The following is a 23,814-nucleotide window of genomic DNA, read 5'->3' on the forward strand; positions in this document are numbered from 1 at the left end:
CCTTTACCATTTTATTTTGGCCCTCACATCCTTCTCTTGCAAGTATCCATCTAGGAGATGGCTTGCTTATTTCATCAAGAGAAAGGGGTTCTGTGACCCGTATGTGCTTAGAGTAGCCCACCTGAAAATGCCAAGGTCTGGGCTGGCTGCAAAAAGGAGAGCAGATTCTCCCAAACTGGTGGCTAACACTGAAGTTCGATTCATTCAAACAGTGCTCTTGATGCCCCACTCTGGTCATCAAGAAGCTACAACAAGATAGATGCAGCCCCCTTTATTGCATTTCCGTCTCTGGCTCCCAAATCAGCAACTAGCTTCAGTAAAGAGAAGTTATTTAAAACTCTATTCCCTTTACACAATTTTTTTTGTGTTTCCCAAAGGGTCAGCCCCATTACCAGGTCAATATTGGTTAGGATATCTTACCCAAAATACAATGCTGTCAGTCAATCCTTTAGTAACTAAAACTAAAGGTTTATTTAGAAAAGAAAAGAAAAACTAACAAGATGAGAGATGTTAAATGGTCAAAGCAATCAGATACATACAAATGACTTCAAAAGTCCATATATCAGATTCTTAGCAGTAGTGGAGTTTGCAGGCTTTTACAGTTCCTCTGGAGTACATCTAGTACCAGGATGGGTCTCAGTCCTTTGTTTCACAGCTTCAATTATAGAGATGTTGATCCAGAGGTAGAAATGGAAGCAGGAATGAAGACCAGATGGTGCAGGTGCCTTTTGTGTCTTTTTGCCATCTGGCCTGTTTCAAAACAAGCCCACAGCACACATGCATGGAAAAGCACTTGGAGTTCCCCGTTCACAGGCATGTCTTTACATGTCCTGATGACTCATAGACACAGCCCCTGCTTCTCTCCCTGGGCTCACTGTGTCACTGATGGCCCTTGTTTGACCCTCAATCAGGCTGGATAGTACTAAGGCTAAACTGTTGGGGGCATCACAGCACAAGTTTTAGATACAGAAATATCACACACATTCATAGCTTACAATACAAAGATACATATATACATGAGCTTATCATATTCAGTAAATTATAACTTTTCCACTGATACCTTAAATGGCATATTTTGCCAGATTTGTAATTTTGCAATATTGATATCAATAAGATAAGTGGTCACAGACAGCATCACCAGTTCCATACACTGTTTTGAAAAGCTTCAAAAGACGCATGACTGTAGTGACAGAAGAGGAGAATTTACAGCACTGGCTTTTTCTTTGTGAGTACTACTCACCACCTTAGACCAGCTAGCATGGAGCCTTTCATATGCTTTTTATCCTAAGTTTAAGTGGTATGGAAACAAAATATTGCTAAGAAAAAAATAAACAGATGCCCCGTGCAACTTGGTTATGAGGAGTGAGATGATAATTCTAGTGTATGTGACAACCTGAACCAATCACGTCAAATATTCCATGACCAGACCTCAGAAGGGAGATAAGGTGAGCAGTGTTTCCCAAATTTTTGAAAGCTGAGTCCCCTTCAAGAAAACGAAAGCAACTGGGGTCTGTCCCATTCAGCTATTCAGTAAAGACCAAACCATCTGATTTTATCCATTTTCCATCTCCCCCTGGCTAATCTTTCACACACCCATTAGAAAGGACATCCCATACTTTGGGAAACACTGAGGTAAGGAAAATGGGACAGTGGCAGTGTCTTCCTACTATATTATTATTATTAAATTGTGAAATCAGCACTGGTAATGTAGGCCCTAGTTCAGCATGTGCTTAACTGTTAGATTTAGCTATTTCCATTGTCTTCCCATCGTAAATTCCTCGGACAAGAGCAATGTGACTAGCTGCAGATCTTGACTGATATCTCATATGCAAAATAATTAAGTGTTAGAACAAACTTAGGAGTGCCAAAAGGATATGTGTGCTTTCAGTAAGGTTTAATACTGAAAGTATGTGTGTCATCTGTGAATGTTATTTTATTATTATTATTTTCTGGAATAAAATTCCCTGATAATATTCTTGGCTCTGGGAGCCAGGATTTTCCTGTTGTGAAATCTGTTGCTGCCAATGGCCATCCAGGGGCTGCTGATGTCAAAGAATTAATCATAATAAAGTAAAGAATTACTCATTTTTGCATTGAAATGTCCTTGCAACAATAATCTCTTTGCAAGATAAATCCTTCTTAGCTAATTCATGTTCCTGTCTTTGCCATTACACTCTATAGTAAGATAATGCTACAACATTGAGATGTACCACACCCAGCAGCTATTAAGGACCCCTTAACTAAATTTACCAAGGCTCCTGCTAAAGAGGTGTAGCAGAGCACAGGCACTCCTTACTCTACTATTGACTTCTGGTGTTGTCCACGGACATGTTACTGCCTGTCTCGATGGCTTAATTTCCCCAGGTTTAAAGTAGAGATACTACTTACCTTCCTACCAAAGATGTTGTGAGGTTCAATTCAATGAGGTTTTTTAAGAGGCTGAACAACTGCAAAGTGTTATTATTTGGAGTGGCTCAACCCAATCAGTTTCCAGTCAGAGAGCAGGAGCTGTTTCATTTCTCTCCTGAACGCCAAATGACAACAATTCTTGACAATGTCAAGAAGTGCCGCTGGGATAATGAGTGAAACCTGTAAATTTTGGAAAGACCAACAACAGTTAAAAAACAGATGGCTTCTCTTTATAAATGCCTGTGTGTGTGCTGTTTATTCTTTTTAAAAATCCCTGCCCTTGATGAAGGACAATGCCAGGCTGAAGTGAGACCAGGATAATTTCTGATGTGAAATTGGGGACCCTTGAGAGTTATGAGTAATACTTCATAAACTTAGAACATTTTATGCTTTAACTGCTTTCATTTATGACCATTTAGTCAAGATCTACATTGGGTTTGAAACAATTTCAGTAAAGACCATTGAGTCTTTGGGTCCTCGAATTACACCGTTGTGGTAATAGCACCTGCTCATGATGAATTCATTGAGTGGTCATGAGGATGTAATACACTGGAATACAAATGAAAATGAAATTTAGCACCAGTGATTTAAAATCATTTGATCAATCCCAGAGCAGAGCTGCTGTTTTTACTTCAGGCAAATTAATGTGAAAATCGTTCTAATGTACTAAACAGTTTCAATTGCCCATTGATCAGCCAATAACATTAGTGTCATAGAGGAATAGAGCACAAACTCAGTCTCCTTCCCTCCCCCCTTCCACTTTATGACAAAGATTACATAGGCCTTTACCCAAATCTGAAGTGAGGGGGCAGAATTTCCCATTTCCTAGAGGAAATCACAGATAATTCTCATTGATCACAGACAAGTGGGTCAAGGAAATAGCGAGCCAGAGATATTCCCTGTGACATGCTGTATCCCATGTACACCCTTGTAGTGTGATTTGTGTATCATTCATGTTCACCCTTATAGTGTTCCTATGTATTGTCTAATGTAAAGTATGTCATGTAAGTTGTTTTTGGAATGCTCATAACATACCGAACATTATTGTTATGGTAGCATGTTTCCTGCAGCATCGTACCTATGTACAGATATGAAACCCTGCTATATCATATCCCCAAATGTGTCTCTCACATGGCTTGAATAGATGCAGACAAACACAAAGCTGTGTTTCCACGCCCAGCAGGGGCATGCATACAGGAACAAAGGACTGGTCTAAGCACCTGTGAGCACTTTGGTTTCTTCCACTTAAGCCATGCCCATTGCCAGACATGGTCGATCACCTGACCCCAGGACGTAGAGGCAGCTTGTTAAAAGAGAGGCACCTTTGTCTCAGGGCTCCCTTGGAGTCCATCTTCTAAGCAACATCAAGGACACTGACAACTGCCCACGGGGGAAGGGGGGCGCGAAGAGGGGGCCTGGCTGCAAGAGGCATCGTAGCCAGCTGTGGATAAGCTAAGATCAAGGACTGAAAAGCTACTGAAATGTTAATCTTAGTTTAGGATGCAAGTTACCTTTTAGTTAATTGTGACCAACTCCTTGATTCATATTAATCTCTTGATTTATATTAATCTGATTTATAATTACTTAAAATCTTGCTGTAGTCCATAAATATACTTGTTTGTTTTAGATAAAACAGTGCATGTGGATTGAGTGCATGTGTAGAGACTTCTTAGAGTGACAGAGATGGTGCATATCAATTTATTTGATAAATTGATGGACAAAATGTAAATGAGTTTACAGGGTGCAGTGTCCATCACTGAACCCTATAAGATGGCAGTTCCCGGAGTTGCATTTGGGACTGGACGTGTTTGCCCCATGAGCGACTGGCTAGAAGCGCTCCTTTCCTGAGCCAAGGACTGATTACTCGCAGGAGGCTGGGCGTGGGCTGACCGAGGAATGGGTGGTTCACACAGCAAAGCTGTGTGAGTCAGGGCCCAGGAGCGAGGGCTCCGGAGAGGGGTGCAGGGGAGAGGGTGAAATGTCACACTTCCTTGAGTGGAGGGCTCCACTCCATCCATTCTTTGTCCAGCAACCCTGTAAAACAATCTGATCCAGAATGAAATCTCATCCTCTGGATAAGACAGTGATAGAGAGCCTTTCCTCAGAAGAAAGATGCTATGGGTCTACTCCATCTTCATCATTGTACTGAAGTGCATCAGGTGAGATGAGAGCCATTCATGACCTCAAAACGTTTAACAAGTGGATGAAGAAAGAATTTTGGATGGAGATCCTGGCCTCTACATTGTCATTCCTGTCCTGGGGGAGACTTCTTGACTTCATTAGATGTAGTGGATGCATTTCTCCATATTCCCATCAGACTGTGCCACTGCAGACTTCTGAGGTTCACCTATGGGAGAAACATTATCAATACTGAACTGAACACCCCTGTTCAGCCTGTCCTCTGCCCCCAGGTTTTTATACAGATGTTGGCAGTGATCATTGCCAGGCTCAGGTCACAGGAATCTCACCTGTTCCCCTTCCTGGACAACATTCTGAGCAGAGCTCCATCAGTCAGCAGCGCACAGGGCCACGTCTTGGACGCTGAACTGCCTCCAGGCACACAGCTTCATCAGCAGCACCAAGAAAAGTTTTCTGGTTCCATCCGGGAACTTATTTTCTTGCTCCAGAGCTGTAGCAGGCCTACCGTAGCCCAATCCTCCAACTGCTAGTATTCCCGTTGTTGTGCATAGGGCTCACAAGTCTTCAAGCCTTCATGCTAAAGGTGTGGGACTGCTCCCCAGAACACATGAAATATCATGTACTGGTTCCACACAGGTGTTCAACTCCTTACGATGGTGGTCAGCCCAAAACAGTGTCCACAAAGGCATGCCCATCTGCCTTCCAGATCCTTTAGTCCCTGCAGCCAAACACAAGCCTGGAGGTCTGGGGAGTTCACTTGGAGACTCAAACAGCCCTGGGCCTCTGAAGTGAGGAGGAAAAGGCTCACGGCATAAACCTTCTAGAGCAGTGTTTCTTAACCTGGGGGTTTAGAGGGGTCGTAAGTGCAGAGCTGGTATTGGGGGTGGCAAGAAAGGCAATTGCCTGGAGCCACAGGGGCGCCATGAAACTAAGTTACATGCCTCAGCCCCGTGGGGGTGGGACTCAGGCTTCAGGGGTACAGTAGTTTGGAAAGGTTAAGAACCACTGTTCTAGAGGTTCCAACCCACCCTAAGGGGGAACCATGTCCTGGTTCAATCAGATAATAGGACTATAGCTGCATATTTAAACAACCAAGGGGGAACAAGGAGTCCAACACGACACACAAAAACAATGGATATAATGAGATGAATAATAATCTCAATTATTATTAATAATAATCAGAACAGTCCCTCCTTTTCCTCAGAGTGATTACATCAACGGTGACCTGAAGCAAAAGGCAGACTGGCTCAGCAGGCAGAGTCAACTTCTCCAAATGGTGCCTGAATCAGGAGATTTTTGATTTCATGGAGTCAGTTGTTCGGCCTCCCTTCAAACAACCTTTGTGAACTGTACAAATGCAGAGAGGCCAAAATACTTCACAAGGGGGGGCAGACCCAGATCCGTGGGGACAGATGCCTTATTGCACAGGTGGCTGCAGGGCTTGCTTTATGCATTCCCACCCTTTCCACTACTGGGGAAGGTAGCCCAGAAAATAAAATAAGAACAGGTGATGGTAATAGTGATAACTCCTCACTGGCTGAAGAGACCTTGGTTCTCAGACATGATACAGCTGACATTAGAGCCCCTACTACAGCTTCCATGGAGACCAGACATCCTCTCACAAGGGCCTCTTCTTTACCTGGACCTGAAGTTGCTTCAACCAACAGCCTGAATGTTGAGAGGGAAGCACCAGAAGGTCTCAGTTGGTCCTCCATAGTCATTAAGACATTTCATCTAGAAGAGTAAGCATCAGCACTAAAAGCGTACTCCTCTATCTGGTCCGAATTCAACAACTGGTGCCAACAGCACAATGCAGATCCCTGAAATGCAAGAATTCCAAGCATTCTGGACTTTCTGCATGAAGGGATAGACAGAAAACTTCACCCCAACACCACCACACATCAGATGTCTGCTCTTAGCTGTGTGCTATTCGCAGGATCCGTGGGCTCCCTAGCAGACAGTCCACAGCTAGCCAGATCCCTTTGAGTTGTTCAGCTTGCCAGAACAGCAGTCACGCCACTCTTCCCAAAATGGGACCTTCCACTAGTTCTGAGGGCTCTGACAAGGCTTCCCTTTCAAGCCCTCTGACTTTAGTGTTGGCCCTTCTATTCATCCATTAATACTTGTTTCTTAGCAGCTGTCCAGTCTGTCAGGTAAGTGTTAGAGCTGACAGCCTTTTCTATATAGGAGCCTTACGACATGATCCACAAGGACACCGGAATCCTGTCATCTTAAGGTAAATTCATCTTTCCGCATATCCTATTAGGTTGTGCTTTCTTCACTCTGTCCAAAAATCACAATGTGCAACTGACAAGGAATGGCACACCTTAGATTTTTTTCTCCCCCAACATTCTCTGACATCTATCTCAAGCATACGGAATCCACGAGAAGATTGGGCTTCCTATTCATGTCCTTCCACCCAAAATGCAAGAGATTCAGAGCTTCCAAGTCCTCCATCGCTAGGTGGAGTAAACTATGTATTATGGAAACCTTACAAATAATCAGAGGCTCCTGTCTCAGCAGGAATCAAGGCGCATTCGGACATCCTTAGCAACCTCATGGGCAGAACAAACAAGTGCTTCCACCTCAGAAATTTGCAAAGTGGCCACTTGGTCTACAGCTAACACCTTCATCAAGCACTGCAAGATGGATCTTTTATCGTCTGCAGAAGCCTCCTGTGGCATAAAAGGTGCTGCAGGTGGTGGCCCAGACTTTTGAGTGAGCTCAGAAAAAAAGTCTGGGGTGTATATGGGGGATCTTTTTTCCTACCAGACTTTTGTTTCATAACCCTCACAACATCTGTTCACTGCTTCCCAGATGTCCAGAATTGTGGGAGATGCTAGCCCGTGAATAGAAAATTTCTTACTGATAGTTTCCTTTCTGCTAGCTATGTCTCCTACAATTCTCCCCATCCTGGATGGCTCCTAAGTCAAGGGTCAGATATTAAGTGGAATCATTACCATACGACCATCTTCCTTGATCTAATGTACATAGTTATTTTGTTATCTCCAGACTATTTGTTAATAATTATGTTATGCCAATTTTACAGTTTGGGAATAGCTCATCTGGAGGCAGGAGGGAGAAGAACGGGTGTGGCCAGACCAAACATCCGCCTCTGTGAGCTGCAGGAAGTGGAGAGTAGCACAGACATCCAGAACTGGGTGTGATGCTGTTAGCAGAAAGCAAATTACCAGTAAGAAATGTGCTGATCTCTGTTTTATAGATGAATAAATAGAAACCTTAAGGGAGTTGACAAAAGTCACAGAGTAAGTCAGTGGTGGAGTTGGGAATAGCCCCATGGCAGCTCTGCTTTCTATCCCTACTCTTTGTATACATCTTTTATAATAAAAGACACTTGAGAGAGGCAGCCAGTTGATAACATGTACACTGTACTTAATTACTGTACAGCTGCAGTTTGAATTTGAGGATAATTTTCACTTTCTTAGCCAGAATAAATAACAGCAGAATAAAAATGTCATGGTTTTTCTATGGAATGATACCTACACCTATTAGTTTCTCACTCTCATGTGTTGTATGTAGGGTTTGTATTTTATTGTAAATAACATACTTTTCCTTTTACCCCAGTTGCTTACATGATTAGATGCCCATATCAAAAGAAAAAAATCACATTTTAGCTTTTATTCTCTTCATATTCAAATTAAGCTTATGGTCCATACACACATTTACAGTTTGGCTTCCACTCTCCATAGAAGTCCTATTCCTAGCACCATAAATGAGTCCAAGTTGTTTTGGAATAGGGGAAAGAGAATCAACAACGAGAAAAAAAATACTTTTGCATCCAATTTCTAAGATTGTACCTACTTATAGCCCTTCTCTTAGCAAACAGTAAACACTACAAAGGTTTTATTTACATTCATTTTGATCCTTCTTAGCTGAGGAACACTGAAATGTGAGAACAGCCATCATTTGGGGAAAATGAGCATTTTTACTTTCTTCAAAGGGTCTTCCTGAGTTACAGAAGTCTTTACAGCTATTACAGCATAAGAAGAAAATTAAAGGTAGGGATTTTAGGGAAGGAGATATTGGGAAGTCACTACAGTGGTCAAAATGAGGGGTTGAATCTCTACTATGGGAAAATGTGTGGTTGGTGACTTTCAAGAGAGTCTATCTTAATTAAGTTGGTCAGCTTTGGAACCATACTGTTACTCCTCCATAATGTTCCTCAAGTTTAATAACGGTTTACTAAATGCATACAACAGTTACATAATATTTCAGCTTTACCTTGATGTTACATGACACCTACTGTAGTTTGATTGATTTTCATAATAGAGAGTCCACTAGGAAAAACTTGATTGTAATTTTTGTTTAGCAAGAGTGAATGTCAACAATCAGATCTACTTTTTGTTTAAAAGGTAATGTGAATGTTTTGCTGTCAATGTAACCAAAATTGGTGTTCTCACTTTTTTGAGAGAGAGCACTTGATTCTCATGAAAGTGAAATGCTGTCACAGTTGGAAATAACATTGGCAGATGCCACACAAGCTTCCCCATGCATTTTTGCTGTCTTTGAAGTCCCAACATTCATTAACCCTGCTGTTTCTATGCCAGCTTTTCACAATATAGACAGCCCACTAGGAATTACACTGCAGTTATCAAACTTATTTTCATTTGTGATCACATCAGGAAATTGACAGCTCTCCAGAAAACAAAGGATTGTACCATAGTGTAAATTAACTAACTCTAAGGAAGAATAAGCTAAAGTGAACTAAGGACACTTTATTTCTGGATAAGAGCATCCACATAGGGATTTAATACATTTTAATTGATGTGATTAGCTCTACATCTTTAGTGAATTTGTTTCAACTTTCCTGGACTCCTCAGAAAATTCTGCCCTAAGCCCAAATAACTCTAAGGCAAGGAAATGTGTACAGGTGTGTTTATTATTTTGTCTAGATCTGTGTATTTTTCATACTACTTATATACAGAACAATTTGTTCTAGAATTCTGTGCAAAATCGCTCTGTGTGTGTGTTTGATTTCACTGTCACATGCTCCGGTAGAGTTAAACTGTTAATCCAGAATGCCCACACATCTGGTGTTCTAGGAGGGAGTGTGTTTAAGATAGTGGGACGATTGTGGGACTGGCATTAGTCACAGGGCCTGGGCAATTAGACCATGGGGGTCTCAGCTTTCAGAATGAGAGCACTTTCAGAAGGAAAGCAGGATAGACGGTGCTGAAAGCAGTTAACAGGTTAAGGGGAATAAGGATGGAGAAGCAGTTCTGAGCTTTGGTCAAGAAGAGGTCATGAGAGACTTTGGTGAGAACCATTTCTTTGTAAATGCTGAACTGGAGGGGATTCTCATATGGAACTGGATGAGAAAAACTGCAGAAAGTGGTTGCAGATGCTCCATTGCAGAGGAAGTGGATATTTGGGCAGAGCTAGGACTGGGTGCTATGAGGGTGACTCTTGTGAAGGGAGAGAGGCTCAGAAATCAAAATGGAAAAGAATGTAGTGTGGAGAGAATCAACCACCATATAAATGGAAGAGAGGGTGAGAGCAAAAGAGAAGTTATCAACACTGATGAACTGCAAGTCACGGAAAGGCCAGGTGGCAGGTCAAGAGGGTAGAGCAGATGATGTTCAGGGAGTGGGAACTCAGTGAAGGCAAGATCAGTACTCAGACAAGGCCAAGGGTGCAAATCAAATGAGGAGATGAAGGCAAGGAGATGGGCAGCTAAAATCTCTAAAGCTGCTCAATACAGAGAATGCTAAGGTACAGCAGGTCGGTGGGTGTTGTTGAGACAGATGTTGGTTGCTTCACATGGCTATACAACTCAATATTAAAGATATAATTGACTAAGTGTAAGCCAGTGGTCTGAATGAGCTCTCTCGTGCCATCTATTGTTGAACTGGGGAAGGAGACCTCAGAAGCAGATAGTATTTGCATAGACATCTACTTTGCCAAAGCGATCAATGCAGGCTGTTTTGGGCTAAAATTCACTTTAGTCTTGGATGCAGGGGTAAGGAAGTGTTATCCTTCTCGTATGACTAAAGGGCAGCAGAACTAAACAAAAGATGCATTAAATTGATGGGTCACCCTAACTTAACCTTACTCGCTAAGCCTGGGGTAGTGAAGGAAATCAAGTGGAAATCAGAGGCAGTGGGAAAAGGTGTTTCTACTTGGTGGAGAGGACTCTGTTTAAGGGATGCTATTTGACACTCCCACTCCTTTGTTTAAAGCCAGAGCTGGTTAGACTCAATTGAGTCTGTCTTGTTTTAAAGATGGGCTAACTTAGTGTTAATCTTTAAGAAGGGGGAAAAGGAGGATCTTGGGAACTATAAACAGTCAGCCTGACTTTGATACCTGGGAAGCTACTAGAGTAATGTATAAAACTTTCAATTTGCAAATACCTGGAGGATGAGGGGTAATCACTAGCAGCCAGCATGGATTTACCAAGAACAAATCATGACAAACCAACTTGATTTCCTTTTTTGACAGAGTAACTGATTTGCTGGATAGGGGAATGTGATGATCATAATATACCTGGACTGCAGCCAGGCTTTTGACACAGTCTCACATGACATTCTGATAAGTAAGCTGGAGAAATACAGGCTCAACAGAACTACCATTAAGTGGATACATAACTGGTTAGCCAACCACAAACAAAGAGTAGTTATTAATGGAATGACGTCGGATTGCAGGAAGGTCTCAAATGGGGTTCCACAGGGATCTGTTCTAGGTCCAGTGTTGTTTAACATCTTTATTAATGATCTGGATGTAAACATAGAGAGCATACTGATCAAGTCTGCTGATGACACAAAGCTAAGGGAGGTTGCCAATACTTTGGAGGATAGAGCTAAAATTCAGAGGGATTTTGATAAATTGGAGATGTGGGCTATAGACAATAAAATGAAATTCAACAAAGACAAATGTAAGGTGCTACAGTTAGGGAAGTAAAAACAAATGCACAAATACAGAATGAGGGAAAACTGGCTTGGCAGCAGCACTGCTGAAAAGGATTTGGACTGGGATTGTGGATTACAACATCAACACGAGTCAGCAATGAGATGCTGTTGCAAAAAACAAAAACAGCAAATGCAATTTTAGGTTGCATTAACAGAGGCATAGCATACAACTCACGGGAGGCGATAGTACCACTCTAATACCGCTCTACTTGGTGCTGATTAGGCCTCAGCTGGAGTACTGTGTCCAATTTTGGCCATCAATGTGTAGAAAGGATGTAGAGAAACTGGAAGGTATCCAGAGACTAGTGACAAAGATGATCAAAGGGCTGGAATGCAAGCCATAAGGGCAAAAGCTGAAGGAACTGGGTAAATTTAGTTTGGAAAAGAGGAGATTAAGATGGGGATATGATAGCGGTCTTCAGATACTTGAAAGGCTGTCATAAAAAAGATAGAGAAAAGATGACACAGAGGGCAGGACAATAGGCAATGGGTTCAAGCTACAGCAAAGCAGATTTGTGCTAGCATTGTAATAGAACCCACCAAAGAGTTCCCTGAATAAACCTGAGGCCCTCAATGCATCAGAACTCCACTCTGAGTGGTGCTGTCTGAAGAATCCTGTCAGTTCCCATTTTGACCACTGAGGGTCAGTCATTGGTTTCAGCCTCTCATCCTGCTATGGCAGGCAGCATGAGATATGTCAGCATGGACAGGATGCCAAGGCCTGTTCTTCCCTTCCATGCTTGCAAACCACAGAGGAGGTACTCTTGGCAGGAATCCTCAGATTCTCTTAAGATTTCTCAATAGATCCAGGATCTCTACTGCTTTTATTAGCCATGCTAACTCTAACTCCTCCCCTACCCTTATTCTATTCCTAAGGGTAAGATATGGCTTTAACTCTTGCAGTTTAGGTCTCATGTTTTATTGTCCTTCAGGTTTATCAGTGGATGTGTAGCACGTAACATAGACCATGGTTTTATGAATAAGGCTCCCAAATACCACAAAACTTGCTTTGTACAATACTTCATTTCTCTGTTAGTTGTCTAATTTACATGGAAAAAGTGCACTACTTCATAAACAAACTATATTATTGGCTAGTTAAAAGAGATTGCATAGTATTAACTTGGGTTTCAGAAGCAGCCAGGTGATTGAATCATAATTCAGGTATTAAGCTACTTTCACAATTTTTCAATTACTTACTTTTCAGGCATATAAAAAGTAACTATGAAGTCTCAATATAAAACTAATAAAGCATAACGTTATGCAGGAATAGCAAGTGAGTAATTTCAGCTGCCCTCGGCAATGTGACCTACTTCTGATTAACTCACAGATTGGAGTTGTTTCCTCATTGTCTGAGTGTGATGGGTGCAGAGAGACCAAAACAAAAAACAAAACAACCCCCCCCCCCCCAATAAAAAAACAGCAATCCAAGAATCTAGTATTAAAGGAAAGTATGTTAACTTATTGCTGTGACAATACCAATGAAGTTGAAAGAAGAGTTTATTAAAAAGATATGAAGACACAGTGTGTGAGATGGTAGCATTCTAGTAAATTTCAGTAGATCAAAATATAAGCAATTTTGAAGTGTATTTTTATAATTGGCTAACCAGACAACTGTGTTACTTCAGAGATAAGGCAAGAGATATCTTAACAAAAATGTGTGTGTCTTAGTCAAGTTGTGGTCTGGTAAAATGATGTGGCACCCAAGGGGCTGTTGGGACAAACGTTCCCTTTCCAGAAAGATCCCTCACCTCAAAATCTTTCTGTGATGTAACTCCAAGGGCAAGGAGCTAGCCAGATTTAGTCTGAGGTACCTGAAGTTACATAAGGCCTGATTCTGCCCTTTACTAAATGTGGGCAGCACTTACACCAGCAGTCTTATTAACTTCAGTGTGACTACTCGTGTGTGTGAATGCTGCTCAATATAAATAACACATTCAGACTCAAGCTCACAATATTATAGGAGTGCTCCATAAAATAGAGATAGGAGGTGCGTGTGTAAGTTTAGTTAGTTAACATGAGCTGCCAGTAGAAGGCAGTTAAGAAGAGGCAGCATTGTTCCTGACTTTTGTAGGACCAATAAAACATTTTGCTGTGTACTTGCAAATGGCTTGGTTGGACAGAATTCTTTACTCAGGCACAGCTCCTGCTGAAGTCATGGACGTTTTCCTTGAACTGAGAGTACAGGACAGGGGTCCTTAGTTTCCACTTGAAATCCAGCTGCATTCCAAATCCAAATGCACCAAATCTAGAGGGAGGGGAAAAGATGCACAGGACCTGATTAATTGCCTCAGGCTTCCCCTTGTGTGGTCAGCCCCATTCTCCCACTGCAGTGAAATCAGAGGGCACCATGAGAAGTGTTGATGGGGAAAGGTATTTGAAGATTAGATGTCCATGATACGGATCCAGTTGGATGCGCTCTGCTGGCTACCCACTAGACTGCTGTGAGGGGAATCCAGCTGCTGGTCACTGGGTGTTTTTAAACCCTCATAGCCTAAAAAGAGCCCAGACACTCCCCCAATATTTGGGGTCCCAAGGCATATTCTTGGAGTGCAGCCCCTGTGTCTAATTCTCCCTTCTGAGAGCTGGAGCCTGCTGTCTAGCCCCTTGGCACAGAGTTGATCCTCCATACTCCCCCATATCTAAACATACCCTCTCCCAGAACTTCCCCCTAAAATGTATGAGCCTCTGGTTTACAGTGTAACTCTCAGGAGGCATACAGCAGTTGTGAAACATCGGTTTTTCTTTTTACTTAACCTATAAAACACAAGACAATACACATCGTTTAGAAAACAGTATCCTAACCACAATGCTGCTTACTAGCTCACCCTTTCCTTGGATGTCTGTGGGGGACTATCTGGGCTCAGGAAAGCAGGCAGCCCCTGTGTATTGAGTTGCTTTTTCTTCCTGTTGAACTGGCAGAAATGGGCAGAGACCCAGAAAGAGTCACTCTTTTTTTTTTTTTAAAAAAAAAAAAAAAAAAAAAAAAAAAAAAAAAAAATTTTAGCTTCTCTTTGTCAGGTGACCCCATTGCCAGCTTGAATAGACAATCACAGACCCCTGCCAGGTGACTTCATTGGCAAGGCGAACTCTCCCCTGCCAAACCAGTTCTCCTGCTTGGGGGCCAGTTTATGATTTAGAGTTATCCCATTTTGATGGGACAGCACTTAACATCAATGATTTTCTTATAACAACCAGAATTCATACAGACAGATTCCCAAATCATCATAGTCCTTTTTCCTTTAGTGTGCTTTCACAAGGGAGCAATAACTCTTGCTGCAGCTCCTGACTGGGAGGTTCCTCTTGGCCCCTGCCCAGGACAGCTGGGGACTTCCTTCAGGTTCCCTTGGTCCTTCTTCCCAACTACTCTAGGACTATTGCTGTTGTCCCTGAATGGTGGCCAAGAGGACACTGCTGCAATGAAACCTTCTGGTTTAACAGAAAAAGCATCACACATTGGTCTTCTTCAGTTAGTTCCAAAAGTTTTATGTTTTCTTAATGCCTGGTTTCTTCTTCTGTTCACAGTTTCATGATCTGTGACATAATATTGTAGAATTTAAAGTAAATAGAGGGCCACTTATATTTGTCCATATCACCTTTAGAGCTAGGTCTGAATCAAAAATCTGGAGCTGAACACCTCCAGTTCAAATCCACGTCTAACCAGGCCTAATATGATGTTCTCTAGCCCTTGAGGTTTATAAACTAAACAATAGAAGGTATATAGGAATGCTATTTAAATAGCAAAACACTAAACCAAGAAAGTAGAAACTGCTAAGCAGAGCAATTACAATGTTCAGAACAGTCATAAGATCTGGGAGAAAAACAGTAATGCACCAGGAAAGCATCCCAGTGAAAATTGGTAAATCAATCTGTCTGTCTTGTTAAAGCACAGCAAAGTCCCATTCTCCTGCATTAAAGCTGTGGACAAAAGTGTTAACGAGCAAGTGTCGTAAGTGCTACTTATGCCACGTGGTCTTTCCACCATTTGAATCCATGATATAGTGGTAATAAAAAATAAATAAATAAAAAGTGGGTAACCTAACCTATATTCCATATCCCCCATACATGATCTACACTACTAATCTAAATGAACAGCTCAGTTTCTCATGAAGGCAACTGTCCACAAATACTGAGATTGCAAACATAGTAAAAAGAAACCAGTCAAATATATCACTTCATTGAAATAAACAAACCTTACAAACAAAAAAGCATTTCCCCTGCTCCTTAGTAGATAGTCATTAAGAGGATTCCACTATTTGTTTCATCTCACACATATCTATTGGAAACAAGGGAACTATTTACTGGTCAGCTTTCTATTTCATCTTATTTGAGAAGCAGCATGTTCCAGTGGAGACCTGGGTTCTAGTCCTAACTCTGCCACTGGCTCCATCTGATCTTGGAAAAGTCACTTCTCTCTGCTTCAGTTTCCTCATCTGTAAAATGCAGATATCAATTCTTACTTTACTTTGTAAAGCATTTTAAGAGCTAAATGTATTTTATTTAGCCATTTTTGTGCAGTTTCAGAACCCTTTCTGAAAAATGAGAATTCAGGGAGTTTCTTGCAATGCTGGTGGGGGAAAGCTTGAATCAAAAAGTAATAATTGTCTTCCCTATTTTTCTTTCTTCACAAATTGTGAAGGATTCTGTGGCAGACTGACAATTTTGTTGTTGCTAAGTTACAAAAATCTCATTTGGAATGAGGGGGAAGGATCTATATAAAAATGTATAAAAACAGGATGGCTAAATGTGATTGCATTGGCTAAATACACTAAGGATATACAACCTCTTCTTGTTTGGCCTCCAACAATCATGGGAGAAGTCTCCAGGAGTCTATTTGGGAAGTAGGAATATATCATTAAGAAATCTATAAATGGGCAACTAGGGATGGAAAGAGATGCAATATGGTCTACAAATGCAAAATGGTCATTGCTAGACCTTTTCCGCCTTCCCTTCTCCTCTGTGTACCCACTTTCTCCTCTTTCATCTAGTTGCTTGAAGTTGGAACTGGCCATCTTGGCAGAGAATGATGATGTCAATGCAACTACATAGCCTCATCTATGTGCCTCCAACCTGTTTGGGAGGGTTAAGAAGGTATTTGATGTCCATCTCATTCAATTCAGGGCCTGTCTGTTGGGACTGCCAGCAACCAATTATAAAGAAATCTGAGCCAGATCTTCAGCTGTTGTAAAAGAGCTTAGCTCCACTGGATCTGACCTTATGTATATTATGAACTTGGCTGAAATTCTCTGCTCACTTCACACAGGGCAGCCAACAGATGGTTTAAACTTTTGGTCACCGTTAACTTAGTTCACATCCAAACTAGTGACCTAGGTTGAAATTCTGCTGTCAGCTGCCTTCGTGTGAGTCCAAAGTGACTCAATCCACTTAGTTAGAGTTACTCTGGGTTTATAGTGGTGTAAATGTGGGCAGAATTTGGCCCACAGAGGTGAAATGCTTTAATCTCATTGTCATCCCCATGGTATATAGACTAATAAACTCCTCCATACTGCATTTGAACAAACACTTAAGGGACCATTTTCATTAATTTCTAGATTACTGTCTCTATTTTTTCAAGACCAAAATGTCACTGACTTTATCCTTTTCAGTCATATTCTCCAAAAACATTACATAAAAAGATACTAAGAAACTTTTACTTGGCTTAGCACATATACCATCTCCTTAGAGCAGAACAAAGAAAAGGTGCACAACCGCCCTCCTTTTGCTTCCCTATTCAAGCATGTAACTATTAAGAGCATTTCAGTGAACAAAGAAAAAAGTTTTGTCTATTTAGATTCATTTATTTTATATAGGCCAGATTCTCTTCTAACATACATCTGTGTTGTTCAGGAGTAGCTATGTTGAAAGGAATGGAGTTTTATTAATATAAAACCAATATAAGTGACAGCAGAATCAGGCTCAGAGAGAGAGCGAGAGCTATGTTCCTTTCAGTGTTACACACACACACACACAGAGACGCGCGCGCGCGCACACACACGCACACACACACACACACACACACAAATTAAACTTGTCTATTTGCCCTGAAAGCATTGCAAAACCCAGTGCAAACACACATCCACTTACAGAATTAGACTACATAAAAATATGCAAAATGGTTATTAGCGTTTTCAATCACATTCTTTCAGTGTTATAAAAACACTCACTCTTGCTCTCACTTTGCTTAGTCCTGTAATTTTTTTTTAAGAGCATATAAATGAAGGAAGTATATTTTCAAACACATAAAACAACCTTTAAAAACTAAAAGCAAGTTTGCGGGCATATTCACACAGGTGTCTCCAAGAAAATGTTTCCACAAAATGTATTGTATTCAAGAGAGGATATGGGAGATTTGATCATTTGAGAGTTTTCCAACCTATGGGATGCAAGAGAAATCTGGAGGAAGGGGGTCAGGGCAAAGAGGAGGAGCAATACTGATAGAGAAAGTTGCATGACTCCAGACCCTCCCGATCCCTATTGTAATTGTGCTTCTGTTCTTTCTGATGGTGGATTCTGATAGGCAATGGAAGGCCACCAGCTTTTCCTCCCTGCTCCTGTAGCTACTCCTTGCCCTGCCCATTCCCTCCTCAGCCTCCGTTCCCATAATCTCTTATGCCATTGGAAGAACCTCCAGGGGAGGAGGAATGAGAATGGTGCTGTGGTGAGGCACTTCCATGTAGGAGGGCGAGACCTGCTCATCTATTATTTTATTTTCATTATGGTTCTCTGCCTAGTCTCCAATCAAGATCAGGGCCCCCACTGTACTAGGGGCTGTAAGAGACACATAAAAGACAGCCCTTGCCCCAGAGAACTTATCATCTAGAGCCAAGACAGGCAAAATGTGGGATGTGATGTGATTAGTCCCAAGTATCACAGCAGACCAGTGGCAGAACCAGAATAAAAACCTAGATCTCCTCCTGACCCAATACTCTACCCATTGCCTCCTAAACTGCCTTCAGGCTGCCATCCCCCATTTATTTATTTTTGAATGAATTTAGCACTTGTGTAAGATGCTGGACCATGGAGGGTCCTCAGCGGAAGCACTTCACAATTCATTTTGGAACACACAATATGACAATTTTTACCTGCTGCTTTGAATTAACTTTTCGCTAATTAAATTAGCCACTTTTATATATTAGTTTGCCTACCCACTTTTGCATTTTACCAGCTAGCCAACAGCCTTGGAGATTGAAATTCTCCCTAGAGAACAGGGATGTTAAGGGCATCTAGGGGGAGGTGTGCCTCTGCAGTGGGGTGCAGGAAATCACTAGCTGTGAAAGGGTCATTCACTTTGAAAACCCATTACAATCTTTGATCCCTACTAACAACAGTACTAATTATGACTTTGTGATTTAGTAGGGAGTGGTCTAGCATCAAACATATTTCCTACAGGCCACTGAACAGCTTTCAGATGTTAACTACTTTTGATTACTACTTATCTGAATTGGATCTGTGTTTTAATAACCTTGTTTACAGAATGGGTAGAACTCTGGCTGGAACATAAAATACCTTTGTCTTTGTTTTCCCTATAATTGCAGAGGCTTAAATTGCTCTCATAGCAATTTTATAGCTTGACACTGACCTTACACTCTGCATATTTGCTAGCATAAATCACTTTAGTCTCTCTCTTTCTGTATAAAAGATTATAGTTGTTGGTCAATGTTCTTTGAAAAAAATCAATTAAAATATAATTTAGTCACATCAGTGATTAAACAAGTGTTCTTTTGTTTTCTCTTTGCATTTTAAATTAAAAAAATTTTTTTTCCAGTTCATTTGAAATGAAATTATCCATTTCAGTTCAAGATGCTTTGCAGACAGTGACAACAACAACATTTTAAGACTACCATATCTTTGAGAGAACCCAGAATTTTCCAGGAGGGTTGTTAATTCTAAAGGAAGTGCTTCCTCCCATCAGAGCAATTTGTAAACAAAGCCTCCTCATTTAATGCTGATCTTAAAAAGTGACTTTTTTTCTTGAGAAACACGGTCATTTCAGAGGATTATAGAAACGCAGGCTTCTACCCTTGAACTGCAACACCTTCAAAGAGCATGCTTGATAAGTGATTGCATTTTGGACTGAAGCAGTTCACATGAGCAGATTTACTGATTATAAACAGTTTACGATCATGGAATTCCCATTGACATCAGCAAACAGGGAAATGAATAGAAATCTTGCACAGAGATCAGTGGCAGAATATAGACCTCACATTTTAATTCAAGGAAAGCATCCGTTACAATTAGGGAACCTTTTGTATTCTGACATCTTTAAACTGATGCCAGATAACAGCACGGAAAACAGCGCTGCCATCATTGTGAAAGTTTTACTTTGAAACCAACTGCTTTCATGGTGCTGTGCTAAGGCCTTCCCTTCCCAATCGTATAGGAAGTGTAGTACATTTACATTTTAACTCACTCCTGTACCTTCCTTAGGCAGAGATCATTAGTGATGACGCAATACTAAATGGGGTGAAATGTCTAGAAAGGACTCAGCTCAGATCACACTCAGTTAATGGATTTAGGATATTAAATTGGATTTTACTGCAGTCGGCAGCTGTCAAGAGATTTATCCAGACTGTCCTTGTGTTCCAAAATGCTCTTTTGTTAATATCTTAGTTTTATTTTGTGAAACAATGATGCCTGCCTTGATTACAAATCTAAGAGTGATGGCTGTTAAAATACTATGTATTAATGTTTCACTTCCTTGAGTTGCCTTTAGATGTCTCTTTCTTATCAGCTCACTATTAGCACAGCAGGTGCTTTTGAAAGAAGCTGGGAGGATTTGCCTAAAGCAGGATTGCATGTAAAGTTAGTCACTCTCTGAGGACAAATGAGGATCTTTGAAAATAGCATATGACAAAAGTTAATGAAAAAGAGCGGTTCGCTGCTTGCAGATATATTATTACTGCTTTAGAGTGTTTATGAGCAAATAAAAGGCATCTGCTATTGGGGACAGATTCCCTTCCCCCCAGCTTTCAAGCAATTATCTTTCTTTAGAATTTCAGATCTGCTTTGCTTTGAAGTACAACCTGTTATATTATATTTAGTTATATTATTTCCACTCATGTTGCTGTGGTAAAGCATAGACAGTGTCAATTTCTTGATCTATATTCATTCTTTTAAATTTGCATTAGATTATTCTACTCACCTAGCCTCACTGTATATATTTATACAAGCACCTTTGATGTTGAAACAGACCAGGCTGTAATAAGGTATACAGAAGGGGAATATATACCCCAAAGAAGGTGTGGGTTTTTTGGTTTGGTTTCTGAAACTACATTTAAAACTAGAAATTTCTAGATAAAACAGTGGGTCACTTGTCTTTAAGGTTGGGAAAAGCACCTCTGAAATGGTGGAAATTTGAAAGGGTCAGTTATACCTTCACCATTGTAGGTAGGGGTAGGGGAAAGATTCTCAATGGGAAGGGGGTGGGGTGTCCCTTGACACACTTGTAATAGCAGCAACCATCAGTCCCTTCAGTTTCTGGTACACAGTGGGGAAGCAGGGCTGCAGCCTCACCAATGCTTTGCCCAGATACATCTACAGGGCTGTTGATGTTGCTGATGGAGCACTTTGTTCTCCAGATCATGCTTCCATTGTAGGGGAGGGAAAAGAGCTCCCTGCATCCTCTTTCCCCCCTAGAACTCACCAGGGTTAAACAATTAGACAGAGAATGGGACTACAAACATTTTAGACAGAGACAGGCATGTTGAATGGGTTAAGTTCAGAAATGGGATCCAGAATCTCTTGGGTTTTAAATCTGGCTCTATGGAAAAGTTGTATTCAAGATACAGCCATGCTGGGTCATTCTTCTCTAACTCCCTTTGGAGTTTGGTAATTTCTGGAACCTCTACAGTCCTACCCTCTGGTCTACCCCAACAATGGCTTCAGAGCCTCTGGGCACCATTTCCCAGCCTGCTTAAGATGGACAAAAAATAGACTAGAAACTCGTACAAAAGCCAGTGGGGAGTTTTGGCCAGAGTTATTTATGCAGACAATTTGCTGGGCCAATTAGGAGCCAGGAGGGCTCAATCCCGCAGTAGAAGACGACAGGCTGTCTCACAACCAATGGGATTAGTTTTGGTTACACTTTTGTGTATAGGAGCATTGTGCTATTGTTCTTTTTGAGTGTGGCGTTTCATTAGTTGATACTTGTATTAATATATTGGATTGTTCGTGTACTGGGTTGTAGTCCTTGTGACTAGAGCAGGAGTATTAGTTATTTGCCCAAGGGACAGCACTCCTTAATGGAAATATTGTTCATTGGTTTGTGGGTGTTCTGTGAAATTGATGTTCACAGATAAAAATCTCATCCTTTTAAGCCTAAATATAGATTACATGGCTCTACAGTACTCTTACAATTATGTAAAGTATTCATTAGATCTCTGCTTTGGAAGTCCATTGTGAGGATCTAAGACCAGGAACAACAAATAAAATCAGTATGACCCTGAAATGCCATTTTAGATCAACAGAGGGACTGGAGTTTTTCTGGAGTTAGATGCTGCCATAGAGAAAGCCAAAACAATCAGCTGTGTAAACCATAGGTAAGCTCCCTGCCTCCAGCTGCCTCCTCTTCTGACAGATATGGCAATTTCTTGCAATATCCTGGACAAAGTTTCAATATTTTAGGAATTCACTGTATTAAAAATGCAAATAAGTATGTATTATTGTATATAGTGGCTCTAACGAGATGACATGGCTAATATAAACCCTGGGAAGTGTTATGAGCATTAAAGGAATCTTTGAAACAATGTGCCAGACAAAAAAAGTTAAGTGGAATTCCTAGAAAATACTTGGGAAGAGGGGAAGGCAACTTCTGACGTCCAGACCCAAACTTCTGTAGCTGTTCCCTGAGGAGAAACCTACTATATGCTGATCGCTTGTTACATAGGGACAAGATTAGAGGCCTAAAGTCATCTAGGCATATGGATTGTTTAAAAATTCCCAGTTAACCAAGTACTTAGGTTCTGGTCCCAGAATCAGGCACAGAAGTATTAGAATTATGGTTTAGTTGGGAATCCCAACATGCACAATTGGAATACACACACGCAAAAATATTGAAAAACAACTTTTTCCTAACACTGTTAGTAAAAATACAAATGTTCCAATCCAGTACAGTATTATTCAGATATCCGCAGCATCTGCCTTCCCATGGGATCTTACTCTGTCTCTGGCATGCAAAGGGAGTCCAACGGTTGAGGTCTCATCGGCCCAGACTGTGGTTAAGTCTATTATAGGGTCTGATGGCTGCCATAAATATTCATAAGAATGACCTGCCTTCTTTGCCCATAGCTAACTAACTTCCTTACCCTAATAATACTGGACGTCCTTATGTTGTAGGTTAGTATAGGAATCATCCCAAGTTGATTAGTATAGCTATATATTTCTATAGCAATCTTGCAGTTATGCATCTGCTGATATTCCTATCCCAAAATACCTCAGAACTATCATCAACTGACTTAACAGTTATCTGTCAACATTTTATGCAAGACCTCAGCAAAACTGCATATTGCAAAATAAGCAACATAACATCTTATGCCATCTTGGGACTTACTTAGCCCTATGAGCGTTAGCACAAATATCTTATGCTAACTGTTTCAGCTAATGTCTTACAGGTTTGGGCCTGTAGGTTCCTTGCGTTGCTGCTGAAGAGGACACCTTAACTTAATATCTGTAATGTACCCCAGAGGCTACAGTACAGACAGAACCCCCAATTCAGCCTATGCCTCCAACTGCCACCTCCAATTGTGAGTCCAAACCTGCAACGTGCTCTATACATCTGAAAAGTGTGCCTATGCTGGGCACGCACAAACTGCTAGATATAGTCTCCTGCTAAAGCAGCAGCAACTGGAGAGCCTCCTTTCATTCTGTTCCAAGCAAAAGGGGCAGTAAAGAGTCAGAAAGGTGTTGATTTACCTTACTTTACTGATAATTTTCAGCACCTTACATCGCTGTTTTTATTATTTATTTGTACTGTTATGACAGAAGGTACCTTCACCCTGGGAAGAAAGAAAGGTCTCAGGAAAGCAGTATAGTGTTGTGAAATCAGCCTGTTCTGTTGTCTCTACTTTGAGACTGGATCTAGACTAGATGATTCAGTTTCTGCTTTTCTGTCTAAAGGGTGCCTGATCCAAGGATCTACCATCCCTAATTTCTACCTGTGTTCTGTACAGGATCAAGTACACTGACACCACTTCAGTAGTATGCCATATACAACTGACCAGTTCTCCCATTTGCATGCCCTCCCCCCATTTTGGGCATATTTTTCAGTTGGCTGCTATTTCACATTCAAGTTATGAAGAGGTTTTCAAGAGAAGCAATGGATTCTATATCTCCAGAGGTCTTCACA

The 23,814-nt window shown here is 41.1% G+C and overlaps 1 long non-coding RNA gene across 1 annotated transcript in view; it reads right to left on the minus strand.

Moving 5' to 3' along the window:
* Nucleotides 1–472: 472 nt before the first annotated feature.
* The window catches only part of LOC137166342 (uncharacterized), a 51,838-nt gene continuing 28,496 nt past the window's right edge, over nucleotides 473–23,814 (minus strand). The window contains exon 3 of the long non-coding RNA XR_010923662.1: nucleotides 473–2,958. This is a non-coding gene — a long non-coding RNA (uncharacterized lncRNA). The remainder of the gene's footprint in view (nucleotides 2,959–23,814) is intronic.

Source organism: Emydura macquarii, unplaced genomic scaffold (genome assembly GCF_026122565.2).
Source record: "Emydura macquarii macquarii isolate MOO-44397 ecotype Brisbane River unplaced genomic scaffold, CSIRO-AGI_Emac_v2 contig_2834, whole genome shotgun sequence".
NCBI classification, from domain to species: Eukaryota; Metazoa; Chordata; order Testudines; family Chelidae; genus Emydura; species Emydura macquarii.